This window comes from Theropithecus gelada, chromosome 3, assembly GCF_003255815.1.
Source record: "Theropithecus gelada isolate Dixy chromosome 3, Tgel_1.0, whole genome shotgun sequence".
Lineage (NCBI taxonomy): Eukaryota > Metazoa > Chordata > Mammalia > Primates > Cercopithecidae > Theropithecus > Theropithecus gelada.
Window position 1 is genome coordinate 41,934,093 of NC_037670.1, and position 13,369 is coordinate 41,947,461.

General features: G+C 32.3%; 1 protein-coding gene across 7 annotated transcripts in view; it reads right to left on the bottom strand.

The window, feature by feature from the left end:
* Positions 1–13,369, bottom strand: part of NCAM2 (neural cell adhesion molecule 2) — a 563,771-nt gene that overhangs the window by 395,137 nt on the left and 155,265 nt on the right. The window lies entirely within an intron of this gene.

The window sequence follows — 13,369 nt, forward strand, 5'->3', positions numbered from 1 at the left end:
TATAAATTTTTTCAAGGATCTAACTTTTCTTGTTTACATTAATTCACAGGACAACTTCTTCCATCATTTTGTAGCAGAGGTGTGCTAGATAGTAACACAGAACCTAAATATACATTAATAGTCCAAAGTTCTCAATAAGTATTTCAGGGACTTCTTTGTTACAGTATGGAGTGATCTTATGTATACTGAAATATTTGAACTCAATAATTTAGATTGGATCAAAAATCCTTCCAACATTAGTCAGTGCTGTAGGGCTCACTCAAATATAATATAGTCAAGAACAAACAATTAAACAGAATAATTGAAGCAAAATGTCACTGTGTATCAAAATTATGATATTGGGTCCTTGTTTTCACATTTCATGGTGTATATGAAATGCAGATACTCCATTTAATAAAGTCATATTGTTACTGTATCTTCACATTTTATACAATGTTCTAGAAATTTTCCCATAGTCAGTATTGTCTTGCATACACAACACTATAGCATAGAACTTAAGTTTCCAAATGTAAACAGTAAGAAATAGAGAAATGATTTCACAGATGAGATTCATCCAATTTGACTGATATAAGGTTGCAGTATAGTCCCTAAGTTGTTTCACTTTTAAATTTTGTTAAATTAATTTTAACCTTTTTCAAATTAAATATAAAGATTTTAGAAAATGTTGTAAGACTTCAGGATATTTTGTAAGAAATAAATATTACTCTTTAATAAAATAGCCATTCTCATATTTTGCTGTAATACAACACAAATACTCACTAGAAATCCAATTGGTAAAATTCTTGCCTGCAATGGCAATGTATTGAAAACAAATATTTTATGCTATAATAATATATTTATGTTAAAGAAGTATAGAGATCATTATATATTATAGAAGTATACCAATCAGTGACATTACTAAGTAAGCTACTGTTTATGCTTATTTCAAACATTCATTCATTATCTTTTTGTCTTTTTGTCCATATGATGTCCACATGATGAAAATATTTATATTGCAAAAATTAAATAAAATATAAAACAATTGAGTCTGCCAGAAAATTTACACGGTACATATATTTAAAAGACTTGTTAATGAGAAATGCTAAATCAAAACTTCAGGAGTCTAACTGAGATCTACCAAGGCACAAAATATTTGAATTCATGATAAGCATAAACCAACTTTTCTCAGGGCTTCCATATCTCAGGCAATAACAAATTTCTATACTTCAGGGGCTCTTTCTTCCCCAGTATGTATCTCTCACCCAGACTAATGTTGGAGTTCAACATAATTCACATATACATGTCTATGTATACTCATTTTTTTACATTATAAATGTTTAAACCACAAAAATCAAACAGAATACCATACACATACACAATATATGCACACAGTATACATACATACATGCATCATACATATACAGAGAGAGAGAGGGAGAGAGAGAGTATCATGTGTTGCTTAATGACAGAGAAACTTACTGAGAAGCACATAGGCAATTTCGCCATTGTGTGAATGTCACAGAGGGGACATACACAAACCTAGATGGCATAGCCTACTACACGCCTAGCCTATATGGTATAACTTATTGCTCCCAGACTACAAACACGTACAGCATGTTAGTATACTAAATACTGGAGGCAATTGTAATACAATGGTTAATTATTTTTGTATCTAAACATAGAAAAGGTCTAACAAAAATAGAATATAAAAGATAAACAATTGAACCCCTGAAGAGACCAATTACCATAAACAGAGCTTGCAGGACATGACCTCATTCAGAGTGAGTCAGTGAGTGAGTTTTGAGTGAATGAGATTGTCTAGGACATGACTGTATATTACTGCAGACTTTATAAACATGGTTAACTTAGACTACACTAAATTTATTAAAATTTTTTTTCTTAAATAATAATACTGTAATTTATTACTCTATAACGTTTTTATTGTTTAAATTTGACTCTTTTTGTAATCATAGCTTAAAACACACATTGTACAGTTATGCGAAGATATTTTTTCTTTACATCCTTATAAATTTTTTTTACTTTCAATTTTTTTATTTTATCTTTTATACTTTTTAAGATGTTTTCTTAAAAACTAAGACACAAACACACATTAGCCGTTAGCATAGGCCTATTGAGAGTCAGGATCATCAATATCACTGTCTTCCGCCTCCACATCTTATCCCACTGAAGGGTCGTCAGGGGCAACCACATCATGGATCTCTCCTCTCCTATGATAACAAGCTCTGCTTTTGGAATACCTCCTGATGAACTTGTCTGAGGCTCTTTAATACTTAAGTTTTCTCTTTTATAAATAGAATACACTCGAAAATAACTGTAAAAAGTACAGAGTAATAACTAGATAAGCCAGAAATAGTCATTTATTATCATCATCAAAGACTATGTACTATATATAGACATATGTGCTATATTTTTATATGACTGGCAGCCCAGTAGGTTTGTTTACATCAGTATCATCACAAATGGGTGAGTAATGCGATGTACTGAGGTGTTACAACAGCTACTTTGTCACTAAGTGATACAAGTATTTCAGAATCATTATAATCTTTTTTGTTTTTTGGGGGCGGGGGGAGTGGGGATGGTGTCTTGCTCTGTCGCCAAGCTGAAATGAAGTGGCGTGATCTCGGCCTACTGCAACCTCTACCTCTTGGGTTCAAGCGATTCTCCTGCCTCCCAAGTTGCTGGGACTAAAGGCGTGCGCCACAACACCCAAATAATTTCTGTATTTTTAGTAGAGACTGGATTTCACCATGCTGGCCAGGATGGTCTCGATTACTTGACCTCATGATCTGCCCACCTTGGTCTCCCAAAGTGCTGGGATTACAGGCGTGAGCCACCATGCCCAGCCCCATTATCATCTTACGGGACCATATTTGTATATGTGGTCCATATATACACACATATAGCTGTATTCAAGTAAAACAGTGTGAATGTGCTATTTTAAAATATAATTAATCAGATTAACATAGAAGAGAGGAAAATCTTGATTACATTCAGTACACACTATATTCCATAGTCTTTTAAAAATTATTTTATTTAATTCTTAAAAGGGTAGTTTTGCCAGTATTCTATACATACGCCTTCTACAGTTCAGTAACTATCTCAGAATAAGCAAACATAGGGAGAAACATTTAAATTTCCGAAGATTACATGGCTAATAAGTTTCAGAAGTGAGGTTCAGGCCCAGGCTGACTTCAGAGTCCAGAACCTTTCACCTAAATGGTTCCCTGATATTAAATACAAGCATCTTTTATATTAGGAGGAACAAGAAGCATATCTAGATTCTACATTTCTGAAACTGGAGAAAGAACTTTCCAAAAAGGATGCTTGACTGGGCTAGAAATAAAACAAGAACAATAACAACAAAGCTTTTCAAAGACTTAACCATTTTGCCTAGAATGAGTCCTTTTAAACTTCACCTGTCCTGCTACAAGTAGAAACTGTGTAGTAAAAATTTCTGTCTTGCAGCTGCAAATATAGGCAGCTGCTCTTTGCATGTTTTATAAAGTTTTTTTTTTAAATGCAGATGATTCCATATAAAGGAAAATCTCACTTTGGAGATTTTATAAGAGGGAACACATTATAAAATGTAATTAAATTAATTCCTCTCCTTCATTTATTCAGCAATGTACAAAGATGACGATATAGGATTACTTTCTAAAATTTTATATATGTAATTGCTTTTTGATCATAACCCTACATAGTATCTTCAAAACTACCAACTAATCTGCTTCCAAAATAATCTGTAAAAATACAAAAGCCGAATTTTCATTAATGCATAGAGCTACTGTAATCTATAATATTGTGTGCCAAAAAGAGTTAAGACTGTAACCTCACGCACAGCAGCCAAGGAAAAATGTTCAAAGGTATTGCCTAGAACACAGCAAAGTATTCATTTTTATATCAAATGTGGAAGTTTATTTTAGCTCAGGTTCAAGTAGTGAATTGCACTTCCTGCCAAAATTTAGGGAAATAATATAATTCCTTTCTATTAATCCAACAATGAGTAACACATCAGTTGAGTGAAAGATACAGCCATGAGTCCACAGACAAATAGTGAAGTCACCCTTGGGGATAAGGAACATGTGGCAGGCATCTTACAGAGTCTATCAGAAAAAAGTGAAAAAAGAAAAATCTGTAGGAATACAGCTGCTGCTCTGCAATGAATTGAAAACCTGTGGGTGCAGAAACTGGAAATTTTTACCAATAATAATTTGGATTTTGTACAAAGAAGAGCTATTAGCTCAGTGTGGGAGAAAAGAGAGGTGAAAGTTAATAAATAAGAAGATATTAAGCCTTTACTAAAACACATGCCATCTTTTTAGTCAAGCCTGGATCATATTTTCTACATTGTCTTTGTTGTGAGACACATTACACGTGCAATTGTAACTTTATGTTTAGGTTTATATTCATAGCTCTGTATATAATTATGATTCTGTTTTCTGGAATAAATTACCTTATGAAGTTAAGTTACTCTCAACTCATTTTCTCTATGGTTTCTAGAAAATATCATCAAAGAATACCATACTGGGAATATGATATATATAATTAAAGCTATATATACATCTATCTATCTATCTATCTATCTATCTATCTATCTATCACCTATCTATTTACACTTGACTTCCATAGTAAAATTTTTGGTGTTTACTATATGCATGCAAACAAAAGACTAACATAACTTTCATAGGATTATCAAGCAATTATTTTTTTCTGACTAGGTATACTATATTTGTATTGTCCTATATACTCTGCATATCCAGACTAAATATGTAGGGCAAACATTATGAATGATTTGATGGCAAAATATTGTTGTTTTCTTGAATATATTACTGTCTAATCAACAGTGGTTGAATGTGTCCAAAATAAATTTACTCCTTTGGAATTCAAAGATGAATAATGCGGAATTTACCTTATTTTTGTTTGTTTCTGTTGCTAAACAGAAAAAAAAAAATGCGTCATTCTTTATAATGAGACAGAAATACTACAGAACAAGCATGCTACAGTAGCAAGTCTTCTTTTTTTTTTTTTTTTTGACATTTTTGTATATGAGTGCCTTAGAGAACTGGTGGAGATTGGATATGAATTGGGATTATCTCTGAATCTTTTCCAGATACTGAGTCATGGGCAGGAAGCAGAGAGTATGACTATTAAAAACTCACCAGTGAAGACTTAACTAAAGTAAGAAGAACTTTCCATATAGATGAAAATGAAGGGGTCTGATAGTGGTTCCACAGGACAAATTAAATTAATTACAGATTAACTGGTTTTAGACTACTCTAAGGATTTTTCCCCGAAGTATTCGCTAGTATTTTATGCATCTTCACAGGCAATGAAAATATTTTTTTAAAAACTTATTTTGACAAACATGTTCCCGTGGCTGTATAAGAATAGAGTCAGTATCTCATTTAATTTGTAAAAATATAATCAAACTAAATTGTGCTGCAATTACACAAATTATGTTTAAATGATCTGAAACTGTTGTGTATATGCTGTATATTACTATAGTTTCTATTAAATTATCAATTTAAAGATATTATTTTGAAAAAGGAGCTCATATCATATATTAAAGCCAATGCTAACTCCGCAATTACATTATAACATTAATACACCATTTATTTAACCAAGAGTTGAATATTTTATATAAAAAGAGTAACACACACTATGCCAGTCATAGTGATGTGATGAATAATCATGAGTAACTAACACAAAACCAGACTGGCATGTATTAAGTTTAAATAAAAGGAAAAAGAAAGAATGGAATACCCACAAGACCTTGACACATAGATAAATAATTTTAACACTGTAATGAGCTGCTATTAAAATGAGAAAATTTACATGAATAGAATTCTTAAACATATTTAAACCAAAATATTTCAATAGTGGAATTAAACAGACTCAAAATTTAAGAGTGCACAGAAAGATAATGGGGTGCCACTCGCCTTTGTGAGGGCTCACATGGTAAACATCTTCTGAAGTGCCTTTTCTTTAGTGTAGTATTTTACAATAAGACCAATATTCATCATAGTTCCTCCCAAGGCTACACTTCTTTCTCTGTCTGTTATTTTGGTTGATGCCATTACCATTTATCCTTCCTGTTCAGCCAAGTACAAAATCTTGGTTGCAATATTGCATTTATCCCTGTGTTTTGCTCTCAATATGAAACAGTTGCCACTTTTTGGATTTCACCAAGACAATGCTGCATCTTGCATCATGCCTTTCTTCATAATTTAAATTTTCATTGCCATAGTAAAAGCCCATTCCCTGCCACTACTACTTTTCCAGATGTTGGTATGGCTTCTTCTATGTCTAATATTTTTCCAACAACCTCAATTATTGCTGGCTCCAAGATGTCTGGTTTTGACCTTCTAATTCTATACTCTATTCTAATGGTATTTAACACAATTTGTAACTCAAAGTATCCTACACATGCACATAAACATACACACAAATATTTAGCTATATATATTTAGCTATATATATATATATATATATATATATATATATATATATATATATATGAGTTTTCTGGGCAGACTCTATTTTTAATGTCACAGAAATGTCAAACATACACGGATGAAGAAAAGTGTAGCACAAAGCATTTCCATGTACCTATCACACTCATGTTTCAAGAATAATCAAAACATTGTCATTTTTGTTTTGTGTCTTTCCTTTATTGTTCTTTGCTACAGTATTTTAAAGAAAATATGAGATACCATACCGTTTTATCTGTAAGTTCATTATGCATCTTTAACTAATATAAAACTCTTTTCTAATGGAACCACTATAAAATCATCACAACTAATTAAGTTAAAATCCTTCTTTAATAGCATATACTATGCCATCCATATTCTTTTTCCCTAAATGCCTACAAAATATATTTATAGTTGGTTTGTGCATATCATGATTAAAGAAATTTCACATACTGTATTCTTTACCAAAGTTCATAAAACTTTTTATTCAATAATAATGTTTCTTTCCTCACATAATTGATATGCTAGACAAAATAAGCCATTTTATTTATGTAATCCCCCATATGGATTTGGCTGATTATTTCTTTATAATGTTATCTAACTTGTTATTCTAGCCCTTATACATCGTGGAAACCCATAATTTAAGTGCCAAACAGACAATATACATGAACAAGCAGCAGGCATCTCCACATTTACATGCTAAAAATAATATGACCTCTTCCCTAAAACATTTTTTCACTTATCACATATGCTCTATCTCATTTATAAACTTACCATATATTTAACTAAGAAAAACAAAAATTAAGAATACACTTTGAACATGCCCTTTCTCTCCCTCCCACACTCTATTCGGTTATCATACTTTGACCTAGCTACTTTAAAAGCTGCCCAATTAAGTCTGCCTCCTCTGCCTTTAAAATGCTTTCAGAATGATCTAAACTCATCAGTCTCTTACTGCAAAACCCCTTAACAGACTGAATGTAATTTTCCATCATCGCGCCATCATTCAATATTCTTCACATTTTGACCCAAGTTATATTCAAACATTCACTTGTATGTTTTCAAAATTGCATATTTTGGTTCCATTTTTCACATTGTCCCCCCGACCATGACTATCATGTGGCTCCCTCCCATTCCAAAATTCTCCCATTCACCATGTCTTATAAGTCATGATATTTTCTTTCCCACTACTTAAAATGGATTTCTTTCTCCTCCAAACTTTAATTTAAATATGCATATTTATGGCACTCAATATTTCATACTTTTCTATTATATTATACTTTTCTATATATTTATATTGTGTGTAATTCAGTTATGCATATATATAAGGCAAGGGGCAAATAAACACAGCATAGTACTGTAAGTTCAGTCATGGAGAAAGCACAGAGTACTGACAGCATATAAAGAAGACATCTGGACATGCAGATTCCAGTGAGCTTCATGAAAAAAAAAAAAACGACATTTAAACTAAGATCTGAAAGAGTCAAACAAAATGATAATGGAATTGTCTTCCAGATGTAAAGGAAAGGGCTTTGTAAACGTGCCCAAATACTAATACGTTATTACACACAAAAAAAGTGAACTTTCCATTGCTGGCCATGATGGTATAGTTGACTCCAGACAATCCCTCTCATCTAAACAACTAAAAAACAGAATTAAAAAATAAATACTGTCACATCTGGTAAACAGGCAGTAGAGAATATTAATCCCTGAGAGAAGGGGGAAAAACTAGATCACCCCGACTTTCTTCCTGGAGACATTTACTAGACACAATACTGAGAGGGAGCAGGGCACAGTGGTTTCTATGTGCTGTGAAGATACATAGGCAACTTTACAGGAGTTAAGATGGCTAAAGTTTAGGTCAGATTATTATAGAACAGGAGGCTACATAGAAGGAGCTGCAGAAATCAGCATAAGCGTCCCACTGAGTCTGTAGTTGAATACTAAGCTAATCTTACAGAGGCAAAGAACAACTACTGGAGACTGGTAAACTCGAACGCTACCAGAACTCAGGTTGCTGAGAGATGTCCAAGTTCCATTAAGGCAGAGTAGAGTGATTTGTTGGGTAACTGGAATATTCAGTATAGATCCCAATAAGGCCAAAACATTGAAGCAGAACTAAGCTACTTCTAGAGTACTGGCTCCACAAAGTCTAGCCTAAAATACTTTAAAACAGGGCTTAAGCAGATCACCTTAACCCTGAAATGTTTCAATTGTTGCCACAAAGAAATACAACCTGCTTTAAAGGAAAATACCAACATCTAGGAACTCAACAATATGATAATCACGATGACCAACATATAACAAAAAAACAATAGACTACTGAAAATTCATGGAAATGTGACCCACAGGCAGGAGAAAATATATCCACAGAAATATATATCAATGAAAAATAAAATGAAATTAGCATACATACTCAAGGATTTGAAGGAAAACATAAATCAGGATAAAGGGAAATGGAAACCACTGAAAAAATAAAATAAAATGGAACTTTAAAGCTGTAAGTACAAAATCTAAATTAAATGCTCACTGACTGTGCTTAACAGAAGAAAAATAGTAAACTTTAGGACATTACAATTAAAATTATCCAAACTGAAACATGGAGAGAAAAAAAATAAATGAGCAAAGCATCAGTCATTGACTGTGATAAAACATCAGCCAGTCCAACATACACGGAGTTAGAATTCCAAAAGAGAGGGCACAAAATGACTGAAGAAATAGACAGTGGAAAATGTCCACATTTTATGAAGCAATACAAACCCACAAATTCAAAAAACTTAATAATCTCTCATTAGGATAAACATAAAGAAATTATAATGAGGTATATCATAACAATATTTCTAAAAATCAATAATAAAAATATTGAGAGCAGCTAGAGAAAAAAAGTCACTTAATGCACAAAAGAACAAACAAGAACAATGGTGACAGTGCATCAGAAATAATGCAAACTGGAAAAGATTGGAAACAGATTTAAAAACATACGCATGGAAAAACACATCATGCAAACACTAATCATATGATGGTTGGGAAGTCTCTATTAGTATCAGGACCCAAGTTCATTACAACATGATTAGATATAATGGGGATCATTTCAAAATAATAAGAATCATTTCACAAGAAAGACATAAAAATCCTGTATGTGTATGCCACTACCAGCGCTTCCAAATACCTGAAGAACTGAAAGGAAATCCTGACAGAAGTAAAAGGAATCAATCAACAATTGTAGGTAGAGGCTATACCATTCCACTCTGAGAAAGTAAAACAGGTAGACTAAACTAGGTCAGAATTTAGAAGATGTGAATGAGCCTATTAGCAAACTTTACCTAATAAACATTAATAATACACGACAACCAACAACTCCTGAATAGTCTGTTTAAATACACATTAAATATTATCTAAGATACTTAATATTCTGGAACATAAATAGTCTAAATAAGTGTAATACGACTAAATCCTCCAGATTATATTATCTAAACATAAGGAATCACCGATAAAAATATATATAAATTGCCAGATACAGAAGTGTTTTTTAAATTGATTTAAATTACATTGGAAAATAAAACTATAAATTTAATCATCCTAACTTCCTTGAAAGACAAAACCCACTAAAACTGACACAAGAATAATATCAATCAAATATACCACTATTAAAAATATATCTATATTAAAAATCTTCCCACAAAAAAAGTTGACCAAGATGACATAGCCCATAAATTTTGTCAAACATTTAAGAAAAAATAACATCCAGCTTCTATAAACTTTTTCAGAAAATCAACAGTGAGCACTTCCCAATTAATTTTATAAAAATACTATTATCTTTATGCCAAATGCAGAAAAATATAATACCAGAAAACAATACCATCACTAACATAGATACAGAAATCCAAAAGAAAATATAAGAAAAATGAATCTAACAGTATATAACATAGACAATACCATGATGAAGCTGGATTTATCCCAAGAATGGAAATAAAACAATGGAAGTCATCACATATATAAAACAAAAGATAAAATCATATAATCATAAAGATAGATGCCTCCAAAATCTGACAAAATTCAGTATCAATTAATAATAAAATATCTCATCAAACTAGGAATATAAGAACATTTCCTCAATCTGATCAAGAATCTCTTTTAAAAATCTACATTTAACCTCATATTTGACAGTGAAAATTTCCATATTTTCTCCCTGAAATCAGGAACAAGACAAGGATATCTGCTCTCACCACCTCTATTCATAATTTTTCTGGAATCCCTAGGCAGTAGAGTAGGCAAGAAAACAAAGAAAAAAGTATAAATCTTGTCAGGAAGTAAAACTAATTCACAGATAATTTGTAAGCAACTCACAGAAATTACATTTTAAAAATCTGTAAGAATAAGTAAATATATTTTTGAGCAAGGTACTGCTCAATATGCAATAATTAATTGTATTTCTATATCCACAAAGAAAAATGCCTTTGCCATAAAAATAATACCATTTACAGTAATAAAAACACAAAATACTTAGAAATTTCACATAACTTATAAGGAACCTGAACATTTAAAAGTAGAAGGCTGTGATGAAATAGGAGCGCTTTTACCCTGTTGGTGGGAAGTATAAATTAGTTCAACCATTGTGGAAGATAGTGTGGCAATTCCTAAAGGATCTATAACCAGAAACACGATTTGATCCAGCAATCCCATTACTGAGTATATACCCAAAGGATTATAAATCATTCTACTATAAAGAAATATGCACATGTATGTTTATTGCAGCATTATTTACAATAGTGAAGACTTGGAATCAACCCAACTGCCCATCAATGATAGACTGGATTAAGAAAATGTGGCACATATACATCATGTAATACTATGGAGCCACAAAAAATAATGAGATCATGTCCTTTGTAGAGACATGGATGAAGCTGGAAGCCATCATTCTCAGCAAACTAACACAGAAACAAAATCAAACACCACATGTGCTCACTCAAAAGTGGGAGCTGAACAATGAGAACACACGGACACAGAGAGGGAAACAACACACACCAGGGCTTGTCGGGCGGTGTGAGGCAAGGGGAGGGACAGCATTAGGACAAATACCTAATGCATGCAGGGCTTAAAACCTAGACGACAGGTTGATATGTGCAGCACATCACCATGAAACATGTATACCTATGTAACAAATCTGTACATTCTGCACACGTATCCCAGAACTTGAAGTAAAATAAAAAATCAAAAAGTAGAAAAAGTTCCTGAAGTCAAAAGAGAGCTAAATAAATTGAGAAATACTCCATGACCTTGGATTGGAAAAATCTATATTACTAATATATGAATTATCTCCACATTGACCTATAGATTCAATATAATTCCCCCAAAATGAACTGCAGACATTTTTTTGAGAAATTGCCAAGAAGGTTTTAAATTTCTATGGAAAAGGAAGACCTCAAATAGCCAAAATAGTTTTTAAATAAAGAACAAAGGCAGTGTGCATCACCTTATTTCAAGATTTTATACAAACTTACAGAGATCAAGATAAGTTAGTGCTGGAATAATGATAGAAATACAGATTCATGGAACATATTAGAGTCCAGAAATAGAACCACATATATACGCTAGTTTTATTTGAACTAAGGTCCTATAATCATTATATTTGAAAAGAGACATTAGTAGTTGTCACTGAAAGAGCTGGATATCCTTTTGGAAATACAAACGTGGCTTATGCATGCTTTACCAGCAAAATAAATAATTTTAGTAAATATGGTATGAGATACATAGCTTTAGACTGACACTTCATTTCTACTGTAAGAATAATTCCCAGATTATAATTATCTTCTAATTCTGTTAATTTCCTAATTCTCTTTCTGGTCAACTTTTCTGCAAAGGTTTGAACATCAACCGAATATACTGAGAAATCTAAGGGAAATTCTCAGAACTATTAATAACTATGACAACTTAAGTACTAATGAATACTTCTTCCTGCAGTTCCTAAAAACGCTTCTCTCAGAAAAAGCTTCACGCCCAGGATTCTTCTCTACTTTTAATGATTCTAAAGGAAAACTAAAAATGAAGATGTCTACTCTTAAGGTTTTTGGTGTTAAATATTGTATATTTGCACATTTTAGGCTTATTTTTAAATCTCCACTTTAACAGTACCTTCTTCTCCCTACAAGGAGAAACAAATTTTTCCAGAGAGGCTGTCTGATGACAAAGCGGTCAAAGAGAGGTGCCCCTACCCATGAAGTATCTTCCAGTAGAAATGATCTGTTATCTGCATTTTTGCTTAGGCATGATGTACATCCCTGCTTGCTCCACAATACTAAAGTTAGAGAAAGCCTTCACTTATGAGGTTATAATAATTAAGCACAGACCCTCTGTGGTGATTAATTTTATGTGTTGACTGGACACAGGCTGCCCAGATATCTGATCAAACATAATTTCTGAGTATGTTTATACAGTTGTTTCTTTAAAAAGATTAGCATTTCAATTGGTGTACTGAGTAAATAAAGCACATGGCCCTTCCCAACGTGGCTGAGCAGCATAGGATACATTGAGAGCCTGAATATAAGAAAACGGGAGGAAGGCAGGATTGGCACTCTCTCTGCCTGAATGCTTGAGCTAGAACATCCATCTTAACCTGCCCTCAGTGCTTCTGGTTCTCAGGTCTTCAGATTCAGACTGGAATCACAGCACTGACTTTTCATCTTTTATATATATCCTATATGTTGTTCATCCTATTATCCTATATATTATATAGAGAATGAAAAATCATCCCAATTTAAATATCCTATATAATAGGGTATTTTATAAACATATCAACAGATACATATATTTAATAAATTTATATATATACACGCTAGCACATATGCACACACACATCAAAAACATTATATATATAGTATAGATAGATTCTGATTAAATAT